The sequence below is a fragment of the Mustela erminea genome, chromosome 18, assembly GCF_009829155.1.
Source record: "Mustela erminea isolate mMusErm1 chromosome 18, mMusErm1.Pri, whole genome shotgun sequence".
NCBI classification, from domain to species: Eukaryota; Metazoa; Chordata; class Mammalia; order Carnivora; family Mustelidae; genus Mustela; species Mustela erminea.
The window spans coordinates 4593793-4608409 of record NC_045631.1 but is presented as its reverse complement, the minus strand read 5'-3'; the positions used below and the strand labels follow the sequence as shown (position 1 = coordinate 4608409).

General features: G+C 46.4%; 1 long non-coding RNA gene across 1 annotated transcript; it reads left to right on the top strand.

Moving 5' to 3' along the window:
- The first annotated feature begins 5047 nt into the window (after nt 1-5047).
- Nucleotides 5048-6485, top strand: LOC116577377. The gene is made up of 3 exons (XR_004280498.1): nt 5048-5123; nt 5672-5739; nt 6291-6485. It is a non-coding gene; the product is annotated as an uncharacterized LOC116577377 (long non-coding RNA).
- The last annotated feature ends 8132 nt before the right edge of the window (nt 6486-14617 follow it).

The window sequence follows — 14617 nt, the reverse complement described above, 5'->3', positions numbered from 1 at the left end:
TGGGGACTGAGCCCCGGCGACACTACCGCACACTTTCTGTGTCCTGGCTTGCCTGTTCGCACAGTGCCAGGCTGCCCTGCCACAACGGCCACCGCCAAGCCCCAGCAGTGGTTCCCCTGTGTAAAACTCCCGTGACCTCCAGGCCAAGCCCTTCCAGAGAGGCTGCCTCCGCCCGTCACCATTTACACAGGTGGGGCAGCCTCCAGGGGCTAGCAAGATGCTTTGACAGGCGGCTGAACTCTGCCTTGAGAGATCCATCCTTCTGGACCTGGGTCGGCATGAGGGAGAAACAGACAGAACAAACCTGCTCTCCTGATTCTGTGGGGGTCATAAAACAGCTACCATTTCCCTATAACACCGTGTCTACCGAAGGAGCAGAGCCCCGGTTCCTGTTCCCTGCCCTTCCTTCCCGGTTACCCTCTGCAGAATGTGCTTTGCTGGGAATATCTCTTCATCACCTGCAACACCCAGAACTTAGTCTAAATTTAAAAATACAGAGAGAGGAGGAACCTGGGTGGCTCAGTCGGTTGGGTGTCTGAGACAATTTCTGCTGGAGTCACGTTCTCCCAGTCATTTTCTCGAGCCCCAGGCCACACTCTGGGCTCAGTGGGGAGCCTGCTTGAGATTCTCTCTGGCCCTCTCCCTCTGCTCCTCCTTCTCTCTCAGAATAATATATGTGCCTTATTAAAATATATTTGTAAAACATAAAATGAAGTAGAAGTGCCACTGCCCCCTCCACTGCCCTCTCGCCTCTCGTTCCTGTGCTCCGAGGCTGGGGTCGGCAGCAGGGTCGACTCCATTGTTAACAGGTTAGTGCACCCAGAACCGAATGTCATATTCTGTAGCGAGAGGGCAACTTCCTCTCCGAGCCAGACTCTTCATCTGTAACCTGAGGAATTACAGGCCCTGTCCTAGAGATCAGTAGTAAGACACAAATGCAGGGCCTAGCCCAATGCCTGTCACATTACTGTGTTTGCATGTTAGTTCTTCTTCTTTTTTTTTTTAAAGGCTTCATTTATTTGAGAGAGAAAGCGAGAGAGGGAACACAAGCAGGGGAAGTGGGAGAGGGAGAAGCAGGCTTTCCTACAGAGCAGGAAGCTCAACGTGGGGCTCGATCCCAGGACCCCGGGATCACGACCTGAGCTGAACGCAGATGCTTAATGACTGAGCCATCCAGGCGCCCCAGCATGTTAGTTCTTAAAGGCTAACTGAACGGTCTGGAAGCAGACAGACGCACCAAATACGTTTCTCCCCTGCTTATTATACTCACAACATAGCAGCTCATGTAGATGAGTTGAATTGGTCCCCAAACCCAAATGCCCAGAGCATCTGCTAAGAAGTTGTAAGCAGAGGAGGCTCCCTCCACCAGCGAGCGTTGACAGATGTGACCACCAGAGGGCAATGGCGGGCCGCGTATGGAAGGCCTGCTTCCGGGCTGGTAGGAGGCCAGCCCCGCAGAGCAGAGCTGTGGGGCCGCTGCCTAGATTCTGGCCGCCTCCAGGAGAGCCTGGGGTTACCCTGTCTGCTACTCTGCCCAGATCTGCCCTCAGCCGAGCCCCCGGTACCAGGGAAGCCAGAACAGGGCGCCCCCTAACTCGTCTCTTGTGCCCATCTGTAGTATGGGGCCGCTTCAGTGTCTTGGAGCTCAACCTCTGCTCTCACCTCCCCCAGCAGAAAGGGCCCGTCCATTTGTCCATTTTGCTCCTCGCCAGTCACTCACGTGCACCTGTGGCCCATCAGTCCTGAAGTTACAGCATTTCCTGCTGAGCCTACACCAAAGCTATTTCTCAGCTTCTCGGGTCAGAAAGATACAACCAGCCGCTCCAGACTCCACACCAGAGAGCTGGACACTCGGCTGGTATTTATCATCTGCTCTGCATCAGGCATGCTCCTCTCTGCCACCCTTTCCCTGTCCAAGGCAGGCCAAGAAGGGGTGGCTTCCACGACACGGAATGAATTTTCTGGGGCCTCCAGATCATAACATCTCAGAGCAGCTCGCGGCAAGGGTGCCCCACACTATCCTGACCCTGAAATCTCAAATTGTCAGGACACACTCCTGGTCAGACCCTGCTGCGCTCCTCTACCTAATTTCAGAACGGCGACAGCTCCTTCCCTGCCAAACGGATTCAAACCTCAGTCAGCCCTTATGAGGGTCTCACGCAGGCCCGAGGCTCTCTCCCCTTTCACACCTACCGAAATGTAAAGGAAACACTCAACAGGGTCTACTTTCCAGGACAGTTCAGATGTCAAATAGCCTCTCTCTGAGCCAGACATGCAAATACTCTTGGACTTGGCAGCCACCTGCCTTGTTGACTTAGGGGCTCCCCGGCCCCACCCTTGGCTGGAGGTTCGCATTCGAGAATGTTTTGATTATGCATTGCTCCTTCAGGGAAAATACGAGAAAGTGTTCTTTCACAATTATACAGCTTTAGAAAAACGGGAGTCAGTCCAGTCCTTGCCTTGAGAACTACAGACTATTTTAAGAAAGGGGAGAGGAAGGATATAAGGAATCAGAGGGTTTCGCGCCACTTAAACCAGAGAGATCATAAAATCCTTGTGGGAGATTTATCTCTAAGATGGAATTTAGCTGACTGAGTGATACGAGATACTCAAGACAGCAATGAAAGAAGGGAAGATCTCAGCCCTTCTAGTCCCTCCAGAAGGACAGAAATGCACCAGAGAGGTTCACAGTCGAGAGAGGCCATGGGGACGGGGGGATCTTGTGCACTTTATGTACTAATGAGAACTAGTCTGCCCAAGTGGGAGGATCAGAGAGGACATGATGATTAAAAGGAGAGTCAAAGGTCATAGGACAAGGTGTTCGAGAGGTCACCTGATGGCCTGGGGTTCAGAGCACCAGCAAAGTCCCATTCACCGAAAAGGACCGTGGACTCTAGAGGCCAACAGCCTCCCTGCCTCAGCAGCCCCGAGCTTCTCGGGAGCGCGCTGTCAGTGACAAGAAGCCTAAACCACCGGGAAATGGTAAATTCCTGTTTATTCTGTGGGAGAGGACGGAAGCAGAAGACCACATGGAGGATTCCATCTGGGTGAAATATCCAGAATAGGCCGATCCATAGGGGCAGAAATAGGTTAGTGAGTGACTGTTTCATGGGATGGAGTGTCTTCTGGGGTGTTGAAATGCTCTAATATTAGACTGTGGTGATGTTTGTACATCTCGGCAAATATACGAAAAGCCTCTGAACTTTGGAGAGGTGAACGCTGTGACTTGTGAACTCTGTCCCTATAAAGCTGCGAAGAAACAAGGGAGGTCGGAAGGTATGTGATAAATGTAAATGATTAGAAATATTCCTTCAGAAGTTATTGCAAACTTTAGCAATATAAAGGGATTAGACTCATTTACCTAGAGAATTCACAGCGTGGAAAATACCATTCTCAGGCCGTGCTGGAGAAAGTAGGTGTTTATAATAAAGCCCGAACAGTTGAATTCTGTTAAAAAGATTAGAGAAGGAAATATAAAACATACCCTCAATCCAAGAGAATGACGGGCTCTCGGAAAAGGGGCCCAGAAGACCATACGATCCTTCAGATATAATCTCTTATTTAATGGATGAAGAAGCAGTCCAAAACAGCACAAAAGGCTTTCAAATGGAAAATGTGTCTTTCCTACCTCAGTTCATTAAGTCACCTTCCCTAAAGTAATCGCTGTTTCCAGGTTCTTGTATACCCTTCCCTAAATGTTCTGTTGGTGTGCGAGGTCATACAGACACACACCTCCCCGTTCCAACTAGACTAAAAGGAGGAGAAATGCACATTTATCTTAAGGAAGGGTTTCCTTACCATAAGAGCAAGCCCTCAGAGTTACTCTAACATTTCTATATGGAGGAAACATTTCTTTTTCTTATTTAAGCACACGTAGAAACAGGGAAAGCAAGTGCCAGAGTCTAATAAATTTATGCCCCAAATCAGGACAACATCTCAGGGACACTCACACAGCTCATTGACTCAAAAGCATACACAGATGCAGACATAGATCCACGGTTCAGTGTTCCACACTTTTCTTTAGCCGGACACCAGCAGTTGGGTAACACAAGAACATCGCTGTCCCTCTGATCTTAGGTGTATGTGGAGCTCACCAACCCTACGACTGGCACGGGAGGTGGTGGTGGCACGTAGTAGGATGATGGCTGACGCAGAAGGATGGAAACTTACACTGGCAGGAAGAAAGTGGAACACTGGCATGGTGCGTGGGGAAGGTGGCTAATTCTGTACGTGGAGGCTGAGTGGTGGCAGTGTTATCAGGGAAATAAGCAGGCAATGTGATTCTTGGGTGTGTTCATGGGGAGAAGGCAACATTGTTGCAAGGGTCAGCATAAAGTTGGGCTTCTAAACAAGGACCACATAAAATCTTGGTCTAGCTGGTAATATGCTGCTTGAGTACAGTAAAAAGGCTACTGCTCTGAAATACGGTAGCAAATGATGAGGAACACAGCCCAGGCTGCAGACTCCCCTTGAAAATTGTTCACACTCCAAAGTATTTTTAGGTGAAGTAATTGTAGACGGTGGGCCTCAAAATAAGATGGCTCCCAAAACGAAAGGTCAGCAGATGCCGTTTCTGTAAGGCCAGCTGCTCGAAGGATGGGATTAGCTGTCTACAGGACAGCTTGCCAGAAGTAACCCATCTTGCGGAGTGACTTGGAGTGACCTTACGGAGGAGATTAAAGTGCCCGGCCTGAGTATGTCATTGGCCAGCAGCCAACCTCAACATGAGCCGCCCCAACACTTGGGAGACTGTTGTGGTCAAGAGAATGCAGGGCACAGTGGGGGGTCCACATGAATATTTGAAAAGGGAAAATGGTGCCATGAGCATCTGTCAGTGTGTCAGGGAGAGGTCTGAAAGGCACTCTGGTTCCAGGTGGTTGACCCTGACCCTTTACACTGAAAGAGCCTTAAAAAAATGGAGGCCAGGCCATCAGGTCCCTGAAACTTGGTAACAGTGGTGTGTAAGAAGATCCAACATCTGTTTTGTGCTCACAGAGTAATCTTCTGATTTCATTCACTAGGAACAGATTGCATTGGGACAAAGACTGGTTCCACGCCTTGGACCCTGAGAGCTCCTTTTAGAAACAAATAAGCTGGAATTCAGACATGAAAACTAGTCTCTTGTGAGTTTGGTTACTAATTTCTGGTGAACTTATTAGTCCTAGATGTCTTCAGAAAATATGTTCTTGAACTTCAATCTATCATTATTTCATCTAACATTTATTAAGCACCTATTCTAGACCATGCACCATGGTAGGAACAGGTAAGACCCACGGAAAACTCCTCAGGGAGTTTCCAGACACCCATGCTGACCAGGCCTGCCCAGTGGTTAAATACAACCCTTGTTATGGCTGAGCCTGGATGGGGCAGTGAACCTTCTCCTCCATCACTGAATCAGTACTTTATAATTTACCCATGGGATCAGAAAATCAATTCATCCTAGATCTGTGAGGAAAGTCAGACATCATTATACCTGCTGGTTTTCAATCCTGCCTGCACATAATCACACGAAGAGGTTTTTTTAAAATTCCGATGTCTGGAATTTTTAGAGACATTCACTGAGTTGTCTGCAGAATGCCAGGCATCAGTAATTCTAAAATTTGCCCAAGTTACTCAAAGGTGAAGGCTGGGCTGAGAATCACTGACCTAGTTCAACTCCTGTATTTTCCAGGCAGGGAAGCTGAGACTCTGAATTGAAGAGGTGTGTCCAAAGCAACACTCACTAGGTGTAATGCTCAGGTGAGCACAGTGGCTTATCATACACTGGGCTGGACTATGCTTTGGCTCAGGCAATATCTCCTAAATGTAGTCATTTGCAAAATATCTTCATAATGTCTGCTAGAGACACATGCATCTTCATGTATTTAATATTTTTCCTTTTAAGCTAATGACTTAATGGCTGAGCTTCAATACTTATTTTAGCCTTGCCCTCTGCCATAAACTGTGTGAAATAAGCCTAACATATGCATTTTAACAATGTTAAAATGCAACAGATTTAGCAGGAAGCCACCTTAGTTCATGCTGCCTATCATGCCTAGTGTGTGCCACAGAGCCTGGGATCTGACAGCAGTGGGGAGCTTGGGAACATCTGGGCCAGGTGTGGCACACCTTTGTAAGCCCTTCATGTGCGGCTGAAGAAACTTCAGGTGACCAGAGGTACTAGGTAGGAACTGACCCTCAGGGGGTCTGTCAGTCCTGGGGAGTACTCAGGTTGGGAGGAATGATTTATGACAAGGTTGGAGTGAGGCAGGAAGGAGCAATGTCAGAAGGATTTATTTTACCTCTTTTAGAAAGGCCACAGGTCACTGCTGTGATCAACAGACCCTTAAACTGAAGCTACCTATCCATCACCTGGAATCTACTGATGGAAACATGCTGAAATTGATCTGGAAGGAAGGAAAAATACCATCACAGCCTGCTTGCCAAGTAACAGCCCAGAGACATCCTTTAGTCTGGCTCATAACAACTCAGGATCTTGAATTTACCATTCCACTTAGCAAGACATTTTCTTTCTTGAATAAGCTCATTGGCCTTGAGAGCTTGTTTAACATGTTCTAAATCAATATGCAATATTCCCAGAGAAAATAAAGAAAGCTCTGCTTTAGGAAGAGTCAGTTCTCTGAGATCTGACCAACGAATTCTTCCTAATCTGGGCTCTGAGGAGGAAGGTTCCCAGTTTTCAAATTTGAGGAAAAAATAGTGAAAAGAAGTGGGGAGCACAGCCTCACATGGAATGAAATGACCCATGGTTGTAACTAACCGTTTCCCAAAGATGACCAAGACTTTGTGTGCGTGTCCCCCTCTCTCTTTAAATTTAGCAGATGTTTCAGAATGCCAGGCATCAGTAATTCTAAAATTTGCCCAAGTTACTCAAAGGTGAAGGCTGGGCTGAGAATCACTGACCTAGTTCAACTCCTGTATTTTCCAGGCAGGGAAGCTTGGTATCCCCCAAGGACAACCGCTAGGATGGGCTCTGGTTGAAGTCCACCAGAGCACACAGACATGGATGTTCAGTGTAGCAATTATTATAGTAGAGAAAACCAAACACATCGTGGTCTGAGTAAGAAACTACGTCTATGAGTACAAGAATGGATGAATAAACCACAAAGAGCTATACGGTGAGATGCATATAGCAATGAGAACGATGAATGTATCAATGTGGATAAACCTCTAACGAAAAGAAGAGTTGATGGGGCACCTGGGTGGCTTGGTAAGCTAAACATCCTTGACTCTTCATTTTGGCTCAGGTCATTCATTGATCTCAGGGTTGTGAGATCAAGCCCCCTGTTGGGTTCCATGCTCAGCAGGGAGTCTGCTAGATTCTCTCTCTCCCTCTGTTCCTCCACACACCTCTCTAAAAGAAATTTAATGGGGTGTCTGGGTGGCTCAGTTGGTTAAGCAACTGCCTTTGGCTTCGGTCATGACCCCAGAGTCCCAGGATCAGTCCCACATCGGGCTCCCAGCTGCAGGGGGAGCCTGCTTCTCCCTCTGACCTTCTCTTCTCTCATCCTCTCTCTCAAATAAATAAATAAAATATTTTTTTAAAAAAAGTTGATGAAAAACAACAAAAAATAATCATATATACAGAGCCATACTACTTTGGTATAATTTGGTAAAATATAAAATAACGGTGCCTATTATTCATGGATATGCACATAAAATTAAAGTCTAAAACACTAGACAGTAAGATACACATTAATTTCAGGGACACAGTCGCTACTGCAATAAAGGCAGGAGATAAGCAGCTATTATTATTATTATTATTACTACTACTATTACTATTATTAATTGCAATGATTTTAAAGTTCTAAAGCAAATATGGGAAAATGACAGCTGTGGAACCGAGATGGTGAGTCATGGATATTTGTTAAATGATTTCCCGGACTTCTTTGTCAGCTTGAAACTTCATAGTAAAAAAAAAAAAATCACTTGAGCTACTGAAGCTCAGAATTAAATGCACATATTGAATCCATTTGGTGGAAACATTTGCTTGCGGCAGAAAGGCCTGTATGGTCCATATTGAGGGATGAATGCGGAACTCAGCTTTCGCCAGGTGGGCTGACACATGTAATATTGGCAGAAAGGATCTGCTTAAGAGTTAAGGAAATAACGTTTAATTCACAAAATTTTATACATTTTTAAAAAGCGAATTGAGAGTTTCCCTTAATGGGACAGATTTGCTTTTGAAAAACACATGGCAAATTTTTTTTTCTTTCTTTCTTGAATTTCCTTAAAAAATGACAAACGTAACATACACTCATTTGAATGATCTAAGCAATAGAGAGATAGTTAAAAAGTTGGCAAACTCCCATCTCTTGTTCCAATTCCACCTCCACCCCACAAGTTAAGGCCAACGATTTGGAACGTAGCCCTTTACCATATTCTCTGTAAAATCTTACCAAATTTACAAAATTTTACAAAACTGTTTTCACATTTTTTCCTACCAATTCAATTTTTACATTTGAAGATAATATATTTTTACCATGGTGAACACAATCCACACTCATTTTATAGAAATACAGAACGTGCCCATGAGTCAAAAGAAGGCAGACTCAAAGCATTTAAATGAGTGTGCATTTTCATTTGCTGTTTGAAAAAAAGCCTAATACGAATTTAAATCCTGAATCAAAGGTTCAGATGAATTCCACAAGCCAGCTCCCAGATGTCTGGCTTTGTTCATTCCCAACAGTCACTTGCCACGAGAGGACGTTAATGACCCCAGTGAGTCACCCAAAATGGTTTCCACTTGAGGCATTGTGTAATTTGGGTTGATAAATCACTGATGGCACCTGAGGTTCAAGGTGGGGCACACCTGTGACCCTGCAACATGCAGCCAGAAGTATGGTTGGGGACAGGACACCCCACTCCCCTCCCCAGGCTGCTTGCTGGCTGTGGCTCATGGAGTCCGGCTTCACTCCCTGCCACCTTGTCCTTCCTTTCTCCTCTGTCCTACTCTCCACCACCTCCCTCACCCCACTTGTGAAGTGGGAGAGAAAGTCCAACTGGCAAAGTGTCACTCACCTCTTGGGTAACTGGAGCCCTTCAGCTGTTTGGGTCCTTGTTTGGAAGGACATCTCAGCGTTGCCTGGGGCTCCTGGAACAGCCAACTTCCCACGAGGCTTCATTTGTCAGAGCAAGAGGCTGACATAGGTTTCCTTACAAGGACTTTGCAAGAGCACTTAAAATAAGTTATGTTAGGTGCTGAGAGAAATCTCTCCAGAGTTGTCCCTGTCCCTTTCTGAGACTTCTGGTTCAAAAAACTTGCCCCATCATAGTTTGAGGACCCTATCAGAGAGCCCTGGAAACTATGTTGGTGGGGGGCGGGGCTGGTTAGCAACGAAGCAAAGTCTCAAAGACAGAATTATCTCTCCACCAAGAGGAAGGCCCAGAGGCTGGTGCGGGACAGATTTAGGAAACAGGAGAAGAGTAGGGACAAATTTCCTAAGTGTTTCTGGGGTTGGGGTCAGACTTGTCTGGATGAGGGGATGCTCCTTTGTGTTCTCTCTCCTGCCTTCATGCCTTTCTCCCTTTCTTTTGTCCTTCAACTCAACCTGAAATGTTATTCTCCAAAACAGGTTATTGGGAAATAGTATAACCAGCATTACCCCCAAATTATTTGGACAGCCCTTCCTGAGGCAGTTGCTGGTTGAAAAAATTAAGAAGTCTCTAGGGTCGCCTGGGTGGCTCAGTGGGTTAAATCCTCTGCCTTCGAGGGTCCTGGGATCAAACCCCGCATCGGGCTCTCTGCTCAGTGGGGAACCTGCTACCCCCCACCTCCGCCTGCCTCTCTACCTACTTGTGATCTCTGTCTGTCAAATAAGTAATTAAAATCTTTAAAAAAAAAAAAAAAGGAAAGAAAGAATTAACAACGCTCGCAGAAGGTACAACACCAAGAGTGAGCCCTCACGAATATTATGGGATTTGGGTAAGATGGTGCCTCAGTGTGGGTTTGTCGAAGGTAACCAATGTACCATTCCACTGGGGGATGCTGATAACTGGGGACGCTGTGCGTGACAGGGCCGGGAGGGAGGGACAGAGTGTGACAACTCTCTGACTTTCTGCTCGGTTTTTCAGTGAACATGATATTGCTGTTAAAAAAATAAAATCTAGTAAAGAATCTCTTTTAAAGGCAACGGACTTATTTCACTCAGCATAATCTCCTTCAGTTTCATCCGTGTTGATGCAAGGGTTGGGTATTCATCCTTTTTGATGCCTCAGTAATATTCCATTGTGTATATGGACCATATCTTCTTTGTCCATTCATCTGTTGAAGGGCATCTTGGCTATCTTTATTTTGACTTGCTTTAAAAACCGTAAGTGACTCTTAATCTCACAAAACAAACTGAGGGTTGCTGGGGGAAAGGGGGTTTGGGAGAAGGGGGTGGGATTATGGACATTGGGGAGGGTATGTGCTTTGGTGAGTGCTGTGAAGTGTGTAAACCTGGTGATTCACAGACCTGTACCCCTGGGGATAAAAATATATGTTTATAAAAAAAAAATAATAAAGTATCACCACTGTTGTTGATTCAAAAAAAAAAAATAAATAAAGGCAACGGACACTGTCAGGAAGTAAAGACCTGCTCTGTGCCCACTGGTATACGGCAGCTATTAAGCACACAGGACAAATGGGAAGAGAAACAAGAAATTTATAGATAGTCTCCAGGGCCTAATATCAGCAGGCACCTAGTAACCATGTGGGGACAAGGAGCCTTGGATGGGGGACACGTTCCCTTGCTTAGTGCCAAGAACCTTTGGCATTATCATTTTACACAGGGAGATGCAAGTCTTCATAATCCAAGGCTCGGGCTCCCTCTCCTTGATCCCTAGGGGAGAGAAATCTGAGGACAGAATGAGCCTGCTGGGCTTGTCCTTCCAACGCTACAAATCTGGCTGAGACATGAGGCCCAAGCTGTAAATCCCACCAGGGCTCTTCTCAGAAACCAAGTGATGGGATTATCTGACCTCAGTTGATCTACCAGACCCTGAGCTTCTCCCCTGACCCTGACACCAAGGAAATGTTGTTATCAATCAAATGTTATTCATCAGACACTAATACGAATCATGTACTATTACAAACTCAACATTTGCTGAGTTCTTCCTGTGTACCTGTCAACGTTTGTTGAGTGTGTCACGTCCAACCTCTCTCGTTCTTATGTTCCTAGCTATGAAGAAAGTACTCCTCTTGGGGCCGTTTCACTGGTAATGCAACTGAGGTTGAGGGAGGGTTAATAATTTTCTAAACCCACCGTTACAGCAAGTTTTGAAGCCAAGGAAACCACTCAAGTCTGTTGCACACCAAAGTGCACACTCTTGCCTCCTAAGACCTGCTCTCCATGTCTCAGTAATATTCGGGCATGACCAAAAGAGCCTTTGGGGTTTTATTGGTGGTTGCAAGCAGTTTCATAGTGCCCAGACCTGAACTGATCAAAGACCCTTTGTCGGGGCGCCTGGGTGGCTCAGTGGGTTAAGCCGCTGCCTTCGGCTCAGGTCATGATCTCAGGGTCCTGGGATCGAGTCCTGCATTGGGCTCTCTGCTTAGCGGGGAGCCTGCTTCCTCCTCTCTCTCTCTCTCTCTGCCTGCCTCTCTGCCTACTTGTGATCTCTGTCTGTCAAATAAAATAAATAAAATCTTAAAAAAAAAAAAAGACCCTTTGTCTTTTACCTCTATGCAGCTCTCCAGATCCTTCTGTGCCCATGTGTTCCCTGCCATACCCCGTACAGGAACCACTTGGACAGTTACTTTCCTCAGATTTGTCTCTATTCTCTGTCTGGCAAAGCCTCCTTTAAGAATAAATGCCCATGTTGGGGAGCTTGGCTGGCTCGGTCTGTGGAACATGAGACTCTTAATCTCAGGGTCATGAGTTTAAGCTCCATGTTGGGTATGGAGTCTACTTGAAATTTTAATTTAACTTAATTTAATTTTTAAAAATTTTAAAAAGCATAAATGCTAGTGTTGTGTCCCCTCCTCAGTGAAACCTTTCCTAGCCTTGAGGGAATTTACTTTTCTTCCCCTCACTGTGATCTCCACATTGTGTCCCCCTGAAACTAGCCTCTAGCATATTGCTCTTCATTATTTGTGTGCATGCCCATCTTTTCCACTGGACACTGTGCCGGCAAAAGTTGTTCATCTCTTGCCTTATCTTACTCATCTTCAGAGTGAGTTCCTATTAGTATTGTTGTGCCCAGTACATGCTGGGTGGCCTTTACGGTAAGCCCTAGTGCTACTGTACCAAGTGCATGCTGGGTACTTACAATATCTTAGTGTAAGTGAATGCATAATGTGAGTTAAACCGGGGGAGAAAATAAGTTTAATTAGAAAACATAATTAGGACTTGAGAGGCCACTTGTTTTGCCTTTGCATTTGTAGACACGGAAGCTCACAATGATTGGGTTGAAGTCACATTACCCAAATCACGGAAGAACTAAAGGCAAAAGCTCAATCAGAACCAGTGTCAGTCTGTTGAGCAAACCCTCAGTCTTATGTGGTAACCTGCTAGTTGTACATTTTGTTTTTATGAAAAATAGTCCAAGATGGAAAGTATGTGCTGAAAACTAGACTTATTTGATGACACATGGGATCTAATGGGAAGATTTTCTTTTAAAGATTTTGTCAGAGAGAGAGAGAGAGAGAGAGCACATGCACAAGCAGGGGAGCAGCAGGCAGAGGGAGAAGCAGACTCCCCACCGAGCAGGGAGCCAGACACGAGACTGGATCCCAGGACCCTGAGATCATGATCTGAGCCGGCCACCCAGGCACCCATGGGAAGATTTTTTACTCACAATGAGTCAAGGAGATTTTCCTCATCTGTTGACTTCTAAGGGTCAAACCTCCTTCCTGAGCCCTCTCAGAAAGAGGGGAAATTGCTTCTTCTGGAAATCAGTAGACACCAACTAGAAAAAAATTTAATTGTAACTGTGTGCCAAACAATGATCCTTCATTGTGTGCCTCCATGCTGTTAAGGGTACTTTGGAGTTCATTCCAAAATGGGTTTGGGGGCGCCTGGGTGGCTCAGTGGGTTAAGCCTCTGCCTTCGGCCCAGGTCATGATCCCAGGGTCCTGGGATCGAGCCCCACATCGGGCTCTCTCCTTGGCGGGGAGCCTGCTTCTCCCTCTCTCTCTCTCTGCCTGCCTCTCTGCCTACTTGTGACCTCTCTGTCTCTCTCTGTCAAATAAACAAATAAAATCCAAAATGGGTTCAGCATGGATCAGAGAGACCACAGAGCGTGCTTTCACCAGGACTCCTTGGCTGCCTGTCTAGAAGCCTTATCTAATACAGGTGCTGGGAGGTGAGAAGCCTTTTTATGTTAGAGGCTGGACAATGCTTTGGAGATGTAACTGGTGCAGGAGGGAAAATTCAGGGAGCTCAGCTGCCAAACTGGCCCCCAACTCACTTCAGTCCATCAGTCAATCAACCAAAGGGTTAGGACCAGTCCTAGCATGTGCCTGTGTCTAAGCTCAGGCTGCAGCCCAGGCACTGCCCTCTACAGGAGGAACAGTGGAGTGGTAAAGAGGGGCAAAGCCGAGAGTATGGACTCTGCGACTTCAACCTCTGTCTCCTCTTCCCACCCTCAGCCATCACATATTGTTATTACCGCGATCGTGAACTCTGGCCGCTGCACCAGGTCACGGTCAGACTTGACATTTCAGGTTGAGTGGTGAGAACAAGCAGGTCACGTGCCAAGAAATACTTGGCCCAGGTTCTCCTTTGCTTTGCACAAATAAAGCCTAGCTGTGAGTCTGGCTTGGCCCCCGAGTCACGTGCCAGGAGGTTAGCGTGTGGCTGTTCTCTGCACCTGTGTTCAGGTGTAGGCTGCCGTCAGTAGCAGCTAAGCTTAGCAGCAGGGGGGTTTGGAAACGGGTGTGGGCTGAGAATTCTTTCTGGGAAATACCACTGCTAAAGCACTTGCTTTTTACCTGGGATGGGCCTTGGTTTCACCGGAGGAAGAGCTCCAGGGTGTTTCATCCACTTCCCTGTTTGACCTAATAGTCACTATCTCTATCATTTTATTTTATTTTATGATTTATTTATTCATTTTAGAGAGAAAGAGCACGTAAGTGGTAGGGCAGGGGGAAGGGGCAAAGGGGGAGAGAGAGAGAGAGAGAGAATCCTTAAGCAGACTCCCCACTGCACCTCTGATGCGGGGCTCGATCTCACGACCCCGAGATTATGAGCTGAGCCAAAATCAAGAGTCAGCCACTCAACCAGTGGAGTCACCCAGGCGCCCCTCGTCACTGTTTGATCATCTTAAATAGTAACACTGGAAAGAGGCACAACATGGAAAGAGTTGATTATCCGTAGGCATTTCAGAGACATTCAGAGGGGTCCATGTTTCTTATATTTCCACTGAAAGCTGAAGCAGGCCTGGTTCCAACTACTGTTGTCTGGAGGAGGGAGGTTTCATGGTTCACTATTTTAATAAAGTTCTTGATTGCATTCTTTATTACACCTGATGCTCCTGAAAAGTGATCTTACTACGTTACTGCTCCTATGAATGGACAGCCTCCTTGATACACTAAAGCAGCACCCTGGTAGGGATTACTCTGAATGATTGTGGCACAGGCTTCTCCATGAGAGAATGCAAGAGAAGGGCCAGACGGGTGTCCTGGGATTACTAC